The sequence below is a fragment of the Mustela lutreola genome, chromosome 2 (assembly GCF_030435805.1).
Source record: "Mustela lutreola isolate mMusLut2 chromosome 2, mMusLut2.pri, whole genome shotgun sequence".
Taxonomy (NCBI): domain Eukaryota; kingdom Metazoa; phylum Chordata; class Mammalia; order Carnivora; family Mustelidae; genus Mustela; species Mustela lutreola.
The window spans coordinates 201,324,387-201,339,256 of NC_081291.1; the positions used below are offsets into that span (position 1 = coordinate 201,324,387).

At 34.9% G+C, this 14,870-nt stretch overlaps 1 non-coding gene and 1 pseudogene across 1 annotated transcript; both read left to right on the top strand.

The window, feature by feature from the left end:
* Positions 1-4,608: 4,608 nt before the first annotated feature.
* On the top strand, positions 4,609-4,715 carry LOC131826175 (U6 spliceosomal RNA). The gene has a single exon (XR_009351466.1). It is a non-coding gene; the product is annotated as a U6 spliceosomal RNA (small nuclear RNA).
* A 7,253-nt stretch (positions 4,716-11,968) lies between these two features.
* Positions 11,969-12,799, top strand: LOC131825966 (small ribosomal subunit protein uS2B-like; annotated as a pseudogene).
* The last annotated feature ends 2,071 nt before the right edge of the window (positions 12,800-14,870 follow it).

Sequence of the window (14,870 nt, forward strand, 5' to 3'; positions counted from 1 at the left end):
TGTTTCACTCTCTAACTTGGAGCTAAAGCTACCTCTTACATAAGTTGATACAGAGCACAGAAAAACAATGAAATGTCCCATTTTGTTTTATGAAAAGGCAAAATTGTCAAGGATTATCAAGTTATAACAATTCTCCATAAAATAAATAGACTCTTTCATTAAATATTAGAATACAAAAAAATTAAATACCACACACACATAGAGTTCATATAAGGAGTATAAATAAGATATGGATATTAATGTATTAGCATGTTATAATGTTATTGGTAAATTCCTTGAATATATTTTATTAGAAATGAAAACCTATTCTCAGAAGATAGAACTAGAACATACTTTTCACATGTAAAAAATAATTATATTAAGTAAACAGTTTACATCCCAATAACAGAATAGCTCCTCCCAGTGAGGTTCTGTGGAATATTACTGGTGCAAAAAATTAATGAATCATCACAAATTATTTTTTTAAAAAATTTGTTTGCTATTACCGAAATAGGTATAGATCCAATATATAATTTAGATAAAATAACTACAGTATTTGACTTAGAAGCAACCAAAACCCTTGTTATTTCGTTGATATGAATTTTTAAATGGAAGCAATGATTTAAAAGAGAAAAAAGGAAACTCTCTCTTGCACAATTTTGTTTCCAGGGTTGTTTTAAATCAGAATTTTGGGGGCATTGGCTCAGTAGGTTAAGCATCTGCCTTTGGCTCAGGTCATGATTCCAAGGTCCTGGGATTGAGCCCCACAAGGCTCTCTGCTCAGCGGGATGTCTGCTTCTCCCTCTTCCTCTGCTTCATCACCTATCTGTGCTGTATCTCACACGGGCTCTCTCTCTCTCTGGCAAGTAAATAAATAAAATCTTTTTTAGAAAATCAGAATTGTGAAGGGCTCTGGTCACAATGAATGTTTATGTCCATTAAGATTTGCACTAATATTTGTTTTTATTATACCTGAAATTTCCTGTCATATTCTGAGCTATCTTGGAGGAGAAAATTAGGAAGTCATCTTGTGGAAAAGAAATGTGCTCAGAAATATTGTAGTTTTATAAGTAATCGTTAGGGAAAATCCTGACAACATTTGAAGGGAAGGGTAAACACCACTACCCAGTAGTACTAGTGTCAGTATTGTTAATTAATATACTTGAAGTTCTAGTGGTCTAATAAAAAATATCCCTTATTAAAAATTAGAAAATTGGGGATGGAGAAAGGAAAGCATCATTCTCATCAAAAATTCATTAATTTATTTTCTCATGTTGGATATTGTGCTATATTCTGTAAAGTTTTTGTGGGTTTAATGCTATTTAGATGTAGTACATGAGTTTAATTTTAATGCCTTATTAATTTAAATATTATAAGAAATTTTAATTTAAAAACTATTCATGGATCACAGAAGCTAAAGAACTTAATCTTCTTTTAAGACTCCCTTACATTTTAGTTGCTGACTCACCTTTATATTATTTTTTACAAATAAGTACTTTTTGGAATTACACATTACAGATTTCCCTTGAAAATCATTTGCTAATTATCAGATTTTTATTTATTGCAAAGAACATGCTTATAAGTTAGCATTCCCTGATTGATGAGACATAGGGTGATCTTAAGTACTGCTGAAGGTAGTGATAAATTTTTCAGACTCCCTTAAGATAAGTAGATGTATTTAGGAAAAAGAATAATTTATCTCTCCACTTTATTGAGGATGGGATTGCTAGAATTGGCCTAGTATGTTGGCTTTTGTAGAATATTTAAGTGCTGAAATAGTTTCACTGCTATGTCACCTTTTCTTCCTGGAAAGGAAAATCATTGTATTTTAAAGCTCAAGTGACTTTCAGACTATGAAAAGGGTTACTTGACTTTAAAAGTAAGGGCTTAATCAAGAGGTAAATTCTGTTCTTGAGCAAGGAAACCAAATTCAATATTACACAGCAGGCATCTGTGAAACAAAATTTACTTTTTTGTGATTTTACAAATGTACTGTGCAGACAAAAATAAAATTAGCTTGCCAGAACTTGCATTCTACCGTCTGCCACTAACTTGGCCCTGCTCTCTCGACCCTTTTGTATAGTTCTTCTATCAAGAATCCTCCGCACACACCCCCCACCCCTGCTGCTTTCCCTTCACTACCACCCACTCTTCAGAAGTCAAGTGTGTGATGTGCCAGCCTGTTATCTAAGCAAGCAGGAAGCCCTAGTTCTCTTGGCAGGAGGTACTTGAGTGAGGAGGTGTGTGTGTCCTTTTCTGTGGTAGTTAGCTGTTGCTCAACCAGGAGTTTTGGTGGGTGTGTTTTTCATTTCAAACGAAAATCATCATTTTGCAAGTATATCCAATTTCCTCTGATATTAAAATGTGTGAGAAAAGAAATGGATCAAAATGAAATAGTAAACAGAATCAAGAATGGAAAATGGGAATTTAATCATGAATATTTGCCACCTTTTAATTTCTTGGCTATGCTGCTAACTGGGCCTTTACGATCCCTGCAGTCAGCAAGATTGCATATGTCTTTGATATGAGGCTGAATAAATGCCACTAGGAAATCAGCATAGGAACTTGAGATACTATTGCTCTTAGATTTTACGTTGTTAGCACTTTGACACAAGAGGTCCTTGATATTTTAGTCAATGATCACTTCACGGAGAACTATTCTTTTCACCCTCTCATTAGGTTGTAAACTGTTTTCTAGCTCAGGCAGGCGATAATTGATCTCAATAACGTGGCTATGTACTTAACCACTGAGCAGCAACCAGATGTGAGGGTATATTTCCAGTAAAGCACTTGAATACTGCCCATGGAGAAGTGAGTCCAATGTCAGTTCCACCCTTGATGTAACAAGTGCTCTTTGGTGAGCTGTACTCTTTTAATGAGATTATTTGTAAGCATAATGGGGAGTATGGAAATGTGCCAGTTGAAGAGTTGATGGGAGAGGAATAATAGGGATAATGAGTGATGGGGAGAGGAGAAATAGGTAGACCAAGGAAAACAGGCACATTGAGGACTCTGTAAAATCAAGTGAGTGAATTATAGCTGTAAGAGGATGTCTACTGGTAATTTTTGATGTGTTTTATACTCAAGAGTGTGAAAGTCACTTTATGCATTCTATTTTTGATAATTAAGAGTTATTTATAGGTTTTCCACCTTTCCTCTTTCAAGTGCCAAGCCTCCAGATTCTTTCTCTACTATCATGCTGTAGAGAAAAGGCAAGTGAAAAAGCTCTCAATAAGCCTGCTATGATTCTGGAGTTATAGCCATCAAATAAATATTTTCTAAAACGACTCTGCTGTATTTTTTTCTTAATTCACATATTTCATTTTAGCAGAGATACTGAAGTTCATGCCTAACTATAGTTTATGTTTATGTATTTCCTTTATGAAAATATAAGGCAGAGTCTCAATTGAAGAAAACCAGAGAATGGATATCTCGAATAATGATTTTACAGTATATTTATCTTCCTATTTCTTGGATGTTAATGCATATAAATTATTGAGAAACATTTATTGGCTCATCTCCTCAGCACTTTTGTTTTCTTTCCAGGTGGCTTTCCTTTAATTGTTGTTTGTCAAAGTATAATCCCCTTACCTCTCTAGAAGTCTAAATGATGGTATGTGTTAAGCTGTTGCTAATTAATATAGTTTTAAATCTTGAACAGTGGATGGAGGAAGAGATTAAATTAATAACAGATACCGGGAATAAAACTGGTGGCGGACATCCATCAAGAAAAAATGGAAAATATGTCTAGGATAGAGAAGCCATGCCAATATGAAGGGAGAGTTTGTTGGTTTTGTCTGTTTTTATACTTCTCAGAATATTTGGTAGTTTTGATAATATAGGATGTTAAAAGTTAAAATCCTGCTTCTGATATGACTTTAGAGCTCTAGATGAATGCCTTAAACTTCCTGAAATCAGTTTTCTTTTTTTAAAAATGAAAATTATACTTATTTCATGAATTTGTGACTCACACCTAAAACGAAGCACTGTCTCCTTTGATTTGTATCCCAAGTGTCTTTCCATACATTTGGTTCTGCCTTCTCTCTGACCCATCATTCAATGACCCACAGGAAATCCCCCACAATAACTAGCTCACAAGTGCCATAATCGTTACTTGTGCCCTGTGCTCTCACTGAGTTTGAGGCTCATGACCTGAGCCGAAGGCAGATGCTTCATGGACTGAACTACCCAGGCTCCCCAATACTTCCCATATTTTACAGGTTAATTTGGCATGTTTCATCACAGCTTCAGTTTTAAAGCCTAAAAAAAATAGTTTATAAATAAAAATATAAACTTTTACCTTTTGAAATAGTGCAAATACTATTGAGCATGGAATGCAATGATAGTATCATTTTTCTCTCTATCCACGTAACATTTAATCTTTAAAAGTACTTGAATCTGTGCATAATAGCTTTAATTGAAAGGGATAAAGCATATTATTAAATGTGGCAGACTAATTCATCATACGCATTTATAACAAGTACTTCAGATCATTTCATTCTTTCACCTGTCCAAAATCAACATTTTCTGTAAGTTCATTAGGCTTCCTTCCATATTATTTTTTTGAACAGGCACCATGAGCTTAAATCTCAAAGACAAAAGAATGTATTGTCATGAAAGGAAAAGAGAGTGCTCACTTAGGCAGCACTTAAGCTAAAATTATGAACAATACGGAGAAGATTAGCACAGCCCTTGCACAAGGATGTCACCAAATTCATGAAGTGTTCGTACTTTAAAAAAGAAAAAGTAGAGGGATATTTGAACTATATCAGCTAAATTTTAAAAGCCCTTTTGATAAAATAACCCCTCAAATTTTGTAAATTTGTCATTCTCACTTAAATTTACATAAAAATATCAGGTCTTAATACTGAAAATGTTTTTTCATATAAAAAAATGCCCTTTAAAACTTTTTAAATGACATTTGGATCCTTAGATATTTTCCAAAGAATATAACGATAAAAGCACCTGTGTCTTTTCTTCCATTGGCATGTTGACTCAAGTTGTTATAAACTCTCCTATTTAATTAAATCATTCTACAAAATCCCACATAAAATCCATTATCTGAATTGTGGAAAAAAATAAAATTTTATTGATGAGCAAGAATTGGCATATTTTCAATGACTGAATATGATAACAAATGAGACCATCACACTCATTTGTCATGAAATGTCATCATCCACCTTCATATTCCTATTTATTCCCCTTACTATTGCCTTTTGGTAAATGTGGGAGGACAGTCCCTACATATGGAAACTCCTGGTGTACTTTGAAAATGACTACTTCATAACTATATAGAATCATTATATCAAATTAAAATGAAACAAGTATTTTTTTTAAATGTAGTCAAAATGTCATATCTAAAATGACAAAAACTTCTGTTTTTGTTCTTTTCATTCATTTATTCAGAAATGTTATTTTCCTGAGCACTCTGATAGATGCTTAGCATATAATCAGAAAAACAAAACAGAATACCCATATTTTGGAACATCTGGCCACCCAGTTTCCCCATATATGCTCACTCTGTCGTAACAGAAGTAGGAAAATTGGTGAAATAAGCATCTTTTCCTGACTTATTTATAACAATAACAATATAAATTTTACAAGAATAAAGCTACTTTATATATATAAATGAAATATTTAACTTCCCTTCTCAGTACATGTTAAGGGTTAAAAACAAGTGCTCTATAGCAGTATAATCAATTGTTCATCAAAGATTTGTTCTTAGAAATAATACAATAATTAGAAAATTTATTTTTGATAACCTGTTAATTTATTTCTGCTTTTGATTTCCACAAAACAAAGTTGTTAACCTAACCTAATCTAATACTCACCATTAACATTACTTTTACTGTGGGAATTTTTTTTTTTAAAGATTCTTTTTCAGCACAAAGAAAAGAGCTAGATGTTTCAGATCATCATGAAATAAATTAGATAATAAAAATTTGTATCTATTCCGAAGTGCTTAATGTTGATGCACTTATCCTTTGAACCTGAACCAAAATTCAAGGCAAACTATGCCACATGTTTATTTTCTTAAACCACTTGCTAAATATTTTTTCAGTTGGTGCTTACAAACTATTCAAAACTGAACAAATATGTCATGAGTGTTATTAAAAAAACACACCTCAGCCATCACAGCAAAATCTTCACACATACACACATACACACAGACACAGGGATTGGGCACATGGATATTCTTCTATGTCTGAAAAAGCTTTCAGACATGTAATATCAACACTAAGAAATAATAAAACCTATTCTTCATTCCTTATACAGTATGTATCTAAAAAATTGACATGGAAAACTGAGTATTTAACCAAGTTATTCTTTTAACAGCCTAAGCCTGCCTAGAAAACTCAGGCTCTAAAGACCTCTCTTCAATAACAGATGGCCAGTGATAGCTTGAGCAAAACAGTTAAATTCCCCAAGCAGTGCTCTTGGCTTAGCCACTGTATAAACTGTCTCAGTTTCTTTGGAATAAAAATTTACCCAGTGCAATTTTGCAACTTTATAGTAAAGTGGGTTTCCTGAGAGTACTGTATTTTTCTGATTGGATCCAGACCCAAAAATCAGATATGGCTTTAGGGATGTTGTATATATAATCCTAGTTCTCTGTTCTTCAATTACCACCCAGAAGTTTTCTGACTTTATTCATTTGGTGAGTAATCAGTTAAAAAACTGGTCAAATTTTACAACTTTATGGTAACTTCTTTCTGGATTCCTGTGTGAAAGAAAAGAATTATTGTAATCAATTTTCTAAGGTTGTGATTTTTTCCTAAGAAATATTAATTACAAAGTAAGTATAATCCAGAGCTCCTGGGTGGCTCAGTCAATTAAGTGTCTGACTCTTGGTTTTCTCTCAGGTCATGATCTCAGGGTCCTGAGATGCAACCCCATGTCAGGCTCTGTGCTGAACATGGAGCTTACTCGGGATTCTCTCTCTCTTTCCTTCAGCTCCTCTCTGCCATCGTTTTTTTTTTTTTTTTTTTTTTTGTTTTGTTTTTGTTTTTGTTTTTGTTTTTTGTTTTGTTTTGTTTTGTTTTTAAAGGAAAAAAGAAATGTAATTCACCCTCAAGCCCTCAGGAATCAATTACAAGCATGAGGGAGTTCAAATGAGAGCCAAGAATAAATGAACAAGCTAAAGTATTTGGGTCGTATAGAAAGGCCAAGAGTTAAGTTATGAGATATTTAAGGTGATTCACAGACCTGTACCCCTGGGGATAAAAATATATGTTTATAAAAAATAAAAGAAAAAAAAAGAACTGCTGGAATACTCAGAAACCATCTTTTGTCTTTAAACATCACATGTAATTTAGACATAATTCATGAAAAATTTTAGCATTGTCCTTAATATTGGAAATATTTATATTTTTCCTGTTAAATGACTTTTAAACTTTAAATTACTAGTACTACAAAGTATGGTAGTATAACTCATTCCATTCTATGTAACAATTTCAAATTGTTAAATAGAAAAGGTCAAGAAAGTCCATTTGTGAAACGAAGTACCTGGGAGATTGCAAAGATATATATGTGCCATATAGGCTTTAGCCTTTTATGATATATTTAGTAAAGCTACTTATCAATATTTTTTTTATTTTGTTGTATTCCAGTCAAATGCTATGGATAAAAATAGAAGTTTCTACTGAAATTCTACTAAAATTTTTAAGTACCTGATAATTTAAAATGCATTTTATGTTGGAAAGGGAATTAACACAACTTTCCAGAAAAATATTTCTTGCTTAATTCCTCTGAATGGATATGTATAAGAGCACTAATGATGTGAGTATATTAGAATCACATAAGGCATCTTAAGATGTCATTTATAGATATCTCTCTGCCTGCAGTGGACTGTTGTTCTTCCCTAGGCAATCAGAGTTTATCAAACTTACATGGATCCAGGAGCTAAACAGGTCCTTTGTTTAGGACAGATTTTAGTTTCTCTTATTTTCCATGTATCACATAATACCAAAGAATATTGTCCTTGAGAACATGTAAAGATTTCTCATGATTTCACTACACAACTTACAGTGCCAAAATTCTTCCTCAGTGCTATTTCAGCCTTATTTTATTTCTTGGAAATGCAGTTACCTTCTGTTTGAATCAGTACTTCAATAATAAGCAAATGCTATGGTTCTAAATTTAGCCATGAGTCCAAGAAAATAAAAGGAAAATGAGGATAGTTTAAAGACTTGACAAACTACAGATATTAAATGAATAATAATTTGATAATAAGTAATGTATGCATAATAAACACAAATATATGCATGTATATATGCATATATTCAGAAAAACAAGGCAAAATGCCATTTATATGGAATATCTGATTGCCTACTGTGCACATGTATACTCTGTTATGTTAGAAAATGGAAAATCAGTAAAATGGCTATTTTTCCTGATTCCTTATCAAAATAATAATATAATTTGATTATATGTATATACGCCATCCATATTCTATATCAAGATTCTAGATTTTGAAGAAGAAAAGAAGCCCATTTTTGTTTAGATTACTAATGCTATAGTCATTTTATCTGTGTTGAAATAGATATTTGTACTTGTCCACACGATTTATGCAATAATATGAATTTTCCAATAATCTTGGTAATATTATCATACTGCGTGGGGAGAGATTCAGGTGACTTGGGATTGACTCCTAGTTCAGATATTTTCTATACAGGAGTAGACAAATCAATTGTTCTCTTTGAGTATCAGGTTTAGTTCTTATAATTGGGCAAGGCATAAAGAAAAATGTGATGTGGAATAAAAGAGCAGAGACCAAGACCAGCAGAAATTGAATGGGGAAAGGGGAAACAATATGCCTATATTTATACCTGGTAATATCTGAAGATAGGTGTGGACAAGACAAGGTAAACTGGTGGTAGGAGAAGACATTTCCTTTATGGTCTTTAACTGAATTAACCAATTATAATGATTGATTCTATGTGAATGGGACAAATGATGCCCAGATAGCAGGTAAAACATTTCTGGATGTAATTGTGATGGTGTTTCTGGAAGACATCAGCATTTCAATCAAAAGACTAAATAATGAAAATCACTCCTCCAATGTAGTAGGCATCATCCAATCCCTTGGGTGTCTGAATTGAATAAAAATGTGAAGGAATGGTGAATTCTCTCTTTGTCTCCTTGAGCTGGGACATCTGTCTTCTACCCTTGGACGTTGAAATTTCTGGTTCTTGTACCTTCAATTATACCAAAAGTTTTTCCTGGTTCTACAGCTTGTAGATGGCATGTTGTGGCATATCTTGGCCTCCATAATTTCATGAGCAAATTGCTCATAAAATACATTGCTCAATGTAATACATTTCCTTTTGTATCTCTTTATGCAACCTAATTGTCTGTTTCTCTGGAAAACCCTAAAACAAAACAAACAAAACAAAAAACAAACAAACAAACAAACAAAACCACAAATTGGTTCCGAGAAGCAGAGGGCTGCTGTAACATATACCTAAAAATGTGGAAGTAGTTTTAGAACTGGATAAAAGGTGGAGGCTAGAAGAGTTTGGAGGTACATGCTGTGTACCAAGATTGTTGCTAATGGACTGTTAAAAGCAATTCTGGTAAGAGCACAGAAGAAGAAGAAAACTATAGAGAAAACCTCCATCTTATTGGAGTATGCCTAAGTGGTTGTGAATATATGGATTGTAAAGTCTATTTTGATGATGTTACAGACAGAAATGAGGAACAAAGAAGCAGAACTTAAAATTTTGGGAAATTCTTAGCCTATCCATATTGAAAGGGGGAAAAAAATAGGACTTGTTTGGGAGAGAACATGAAGGAAGTGGCCAAATTTGATAAAGCTATGAATTGGCCATCTCAAAAAATCCAAGAGTTACTCATCAAGAGAGTGGTGATTGAAAGAGGTACAGGTGGAAACTAAGGCATTAGAATGTGTGGTTTTGCCATCTTAGGACTGTGTGGGGCAATGACAATTAGGTCACTCAACAGCCAACTTCTCTAATACCTGGGCATCAAGTGATATCTCATGGCATATTGTGAGTAACTTCTATAAATTCTTCAGAAGATGTAATCTCAGGCAAAACCTAGTTGTAAGGGAGTTAGACTGTGTGATTTAATTAAGTGTGCAGACTTAACAAATTTCATTTGTCTATGTTAGGACTTTGATAGAATAAGAGTAGAACTCTGAAATCATGATGGGAAATACAGGTGGACAGGTCCGATTAATCTGAATTCCCAAATTCCACTGAATTCATTATTTCAGCAGAAGCTGCCCCCTTTCTCTTATTAGAGGAAAGCAGTCTCTTCCTTGAATGATGACCTTGAAGTGACCCACTTGAATTAGATGTTTATAGAGATGGAACTTGTTTCCATAAAAGATCTTTTCTTGCTTCCCCTCTTTGCTTCTAAGACAATAGCAAGCATCAGGTTTAATGACAGACCAAACAGGAAAGTAGAATCTCTTCTAGAAATAAATAGCTTACACATTAAAGGGAGTATAGAATCCAGCTAATTTTTCCTGGACAGGAACTGTGGACAGTATTTAGCATAGATTCTGAATATATTCATCCAAGGATTGGGAAATATGTTTTAATAGGAGACCTTAATTGCTTTGGGAACTTTATAACCATTATAAGGACCCCTAAAATATCCTAATAACCTATTACATTGGCTATTTGAATCCTGCACTCAAATACAGTAAATTAGGAATAAATGTACTTCCTTAACAGAGTGGTGAGGATGAAATCAGAAGATTATGAGAATAGGGGAAGAGAAAATGAACTAAGAACCCAACATAAGTCTATCTTTCAGAATTGAGAGGAGGTACTGTGGTCCTAGTAAGAACTATTATTTGCCAGGGAACACCAATTGGCTGTATTATTAGAGCTGTCCATTTTGGGGAATCTTTTATCATACCATTTTGACATAATGTCATGCAAAAGAGGAAAGATCTATTGTAAAATTGGAACATCACAGTAAAGCTTTGTCTCAAGCAGATCAAATACATATTTAAATTACATGAACAGGTCATTACTTCTGATTCCTATGTCACTTATCTCTTGATACAAATGACTTTCCTTCAGTTCACACTTAGAAGTTTTTGTGAATTCCTTATGACCAACTCATAAAGTAGGAGAAATCTTAACCCATTCATGGATGGATTATTGCAATATGTTTGTGTTAGGTGAAGGGAACTGCTGCCTTTTTACATCTCTACAAAGGGGTGGTACTGAAGTTAAGTTATGAAGGACATCATTTCAGAAAGCAAAGCTGTGTGCAGTCACTTAGTTGTCACATTCTATGGATGAGAAATGGCCAGAAGAATGAGTAACTCTAGGATAGATTTAAAAGGTTTAATTGATTATCTAGTTCGGAAAGGGGAAAAAAGGGGGGGGGGAGGTAAAAATTCAGAGTTCTGGGGAAGAGATAAGAAAATGGGTAGATTCATGGAGGTGAGTGAGCAAAAGCATGTAAGTCTTTATTTTTCATGTAATGCATACAAAATGACTAATTCTGTGACTTTCAGTAAGACTTCCATCTTATCCCACCCAAGTTTGGACAATGGTCTACAAACACCTCAGATTTTGTGAATAATGGAACAAATGCATGGGTGCCATCATAAATGTACTAACACTTGTGGGTTGAACCAGCTAACTGCTAAGTTACTGCCATAAAACTAACCTGTTGGTAGCAGAGACCAATGACAGATCTCAGGATAACATCATCCTTCAGAAAGACTAGTTAGATGCTTAGTGTTATGTCACCTATTTCACACACCTTCTGTCTGAAAAGGGCATCTTCTATCATGGTTGTATGTGGCAAGAAGCCTGAGATACTTTTTCTGACTTATCTTCTGAAGCAGTCTAACAAAGTCCCATAGATCTTGTGTTCCAACCATTGGTGACTCTCAAAGAGAAAAAAGGAACTTGACAATACACCTTACTAGAAATGTTTACATTGTTTCCTTTAAAGCAAACCGAAGTAGCCTTTTCCCACACTGTAGGAAATATTCACCATGCCTGGAGCCCTTGACATCTTGCAAATGGAGGAGGAGGATGTCCTCAAATTCCTTGCAACAAGAACCCACTTCAGTGACATTGACCTTGAATTCTAAATGGAACAGTACACCACAAAAGGAAACGTGATGGCAACTATGTATCATCTGTAAAGAACCTGAGAGAAGCTTCACGATGCTCATGCCATTGTTGCCACTGAAAACCTAGCTGATATCAGTGTCATATTGTTTGGGAATATTGGTCAGCAAACTGTGCTGAAGTTTGCTGCTGCTATTGGAGATGCTCCTTTTGCTTCCCTCCTGGAACTTTCACTAATGGGATCCAGGAAGCCTTCTGGGAGCCCAGACTGGTTACCGATCCCAGAGTTGACCACCAGCCTCTCACAATGTCTTATTTTAACCTGCCTCCTGCCTACCACCGCTCAGTGTGACACAGACACTCCTCTCTACTATGTGGACTCTACTCCCCCTTGCGACCATAAGGGAGCTCACTCAGCGGGTCTGCTCTGGAGGATGCCAGCCCCATGGGAAGTCATGCCTGATCCCTACTTCTACAGAGATCCTGAAGAGCTGGAAAAGGAAGAGCATGCTGTTGCTGAAAAGGCTGTGACCAAGGAGGAATTTCAGGGTAAAGGAACTGCTCTAGCACCTGATTTCACCGCTACTCAGCCTAGAGTCACAGACTGACCTGGAGGTATGCAGGTGTCCTCTTTGCCTCTTCAGCAATTTTCTACTCAAGACTGGAGCACTTAGCCTGCCCCTGAGGACTGGTTCGCAGCTCCCACTGCTCAGGCCACTGAATGGGTAAGAACAACCACTGAGTGGTCTTAGGCTGCTCTTGCATAAAGGCAAACAAATGGAAATAATGTTAGTAGAAATTAAGGTTTCTAAATAAAATAAAATAAATCAGGCCAAACACAAAACAATCACCTGTGTGGTAACCCCATTTATTCGCTCAGGAAATAAAAATAACAACATTAACAGTAGTAGTAGCAGCGATCTTAGTGCAGAACTAACGAGAGTTGTAATAGTCCTTGTTAGAATGGAATAGGAGCAGTACATGACTTGTAAGTGAAAGAAATTGTTCGTCTCTTACAAAATGGGAGGTAATGATTCTTTTTGACCTACAGCAGTCACCCATTCAGTGCATGAGTGGGAAGAAAGGAATGATTATTTCTACTGGAGACATTTATTATAGAAGTTAATTGTCACAAATTATTTCACATAATATATTAATGAATTAAGTCCAAGAATAAAAACTCTCACAAATTGTTAAGTCAGACACTGTGAGAATCTTTTATCTCCACAGAAGGAAGAGTTAGTTCGAACAGCAGTTAAAAAAAAAAGAAAGACATGTACCCCTGGGGATAAAAATATATGTTTATAAAAAATAAAAAAATTATTAAAAAAAAATGAAAAAAAAAAGAAAGAAAGAAAGAAAGAAAGAAAAGAAAAGAAAATTTAAAAATAAGAAAAAAAAACCCTGTAGTCAGTCTATAAAGTAGAGAATTTGACTTTCTTCATTTTCTTCTGAACAATCTACACCACATTAAGTATCTTAGTTTCTGTCGCTAGTTACCCCTGTCCCTGATTGCCCAGACATCCTATATATCCATCAGTCTAAAAGTTAGCAAGATTACAGGTAAAATTAACCTAGCAATGTATTCAGTGGCTTCTTCCGTATGATATTCAGATTAAATAATAAACTGAAGAAATAGTACACTGAGGTTCTCATTTTAATTCTAAGATTAAATGGAACTTTGCTAATTTTATGCATAATCCATTTATACACTATTATATTACATTGAAGGAGTACTTATCTATTGCTGCTTATATATACTGTTTCAAGAGCTTGTCTTTTTTTAAGATTTAATTTGTTGTTTATTTGACAGAGAGTGAGAGAGTGTAAGCAGGCGGAGCAGCAGAGGGAAAGGGAGAAGCAGGCTCCCAGCTGAGCAGGGAGCCTGATGCAGGGATCTATCCCAGTACTCTGGGATTATGACCAAGCCAAAGGCAGATGCTTAATTGACTGAGCCACCCAGGTGCCCTAAGATTCAAGAGCTTTTCAACAAGCCTCTACTTTGACACAGTGACTGGGACACCATAGATGTAAAATATTTCTTTGTAAATGACCAAATCCATGCAATGCCTAATATGTGCTTAGCACTATAATACAAGAACACTTGGGACACTCTCAGTGAGCATATTCCAATACCCTGTGTTCTCTTCTGCTCAGAGACCAGATCTGGGGTGCCTGGGTGGCTCAGTGGGTTAAAGCCACTGCCTTCGGCTGAGGTTATGATCCCAGGGTCCTGGGATCGAGCCCTGCATCTGGCTCTCTGCTCAGTGGGGAGCCTGCTTCACTTCCTCTGTCTCTGCCTGCCTCTCTGTCTACTTGTGATCTCTGTCAAATAAATAAATAAAATCTTTTTAAAAAATTAAAAAAAAAAAAAGAGACCAGATCTTATTTACTGGAAGTTCAATTATTTTTTTTTCTCAGTTCACAGTAATATTTCTACATAATCACTTTCATTTCTTTCAAGATTCTTTTTTCCTCTTTTTTTTTTAATTAATTAGTTTATTTATTTGACAGACAGAGACAGAAGGAAGTAGGCTCCCCATGGAGCAGATACCCCGATGCAGGGCTCTATCCCAGGACCCTGAGATCATGACCCAAGCCAAAGGAAGAGGCTTTAACCCACTGAGCCACCCAGGTGCCCCAAGATTCTTTTTAATTCTATTCATGTTATTGTAAAGAAGCAAAATTCTTAGTTTCTCTATTCTTCAACCATAAGATTTTCCTTTGAATGGCTCTATCACTTCCAATATTCAGGCTATGATGTTACAAAGTACCAGCATATGAACTAACATCCAAGCTGTTTGAAATTTTGAACGACTTGAA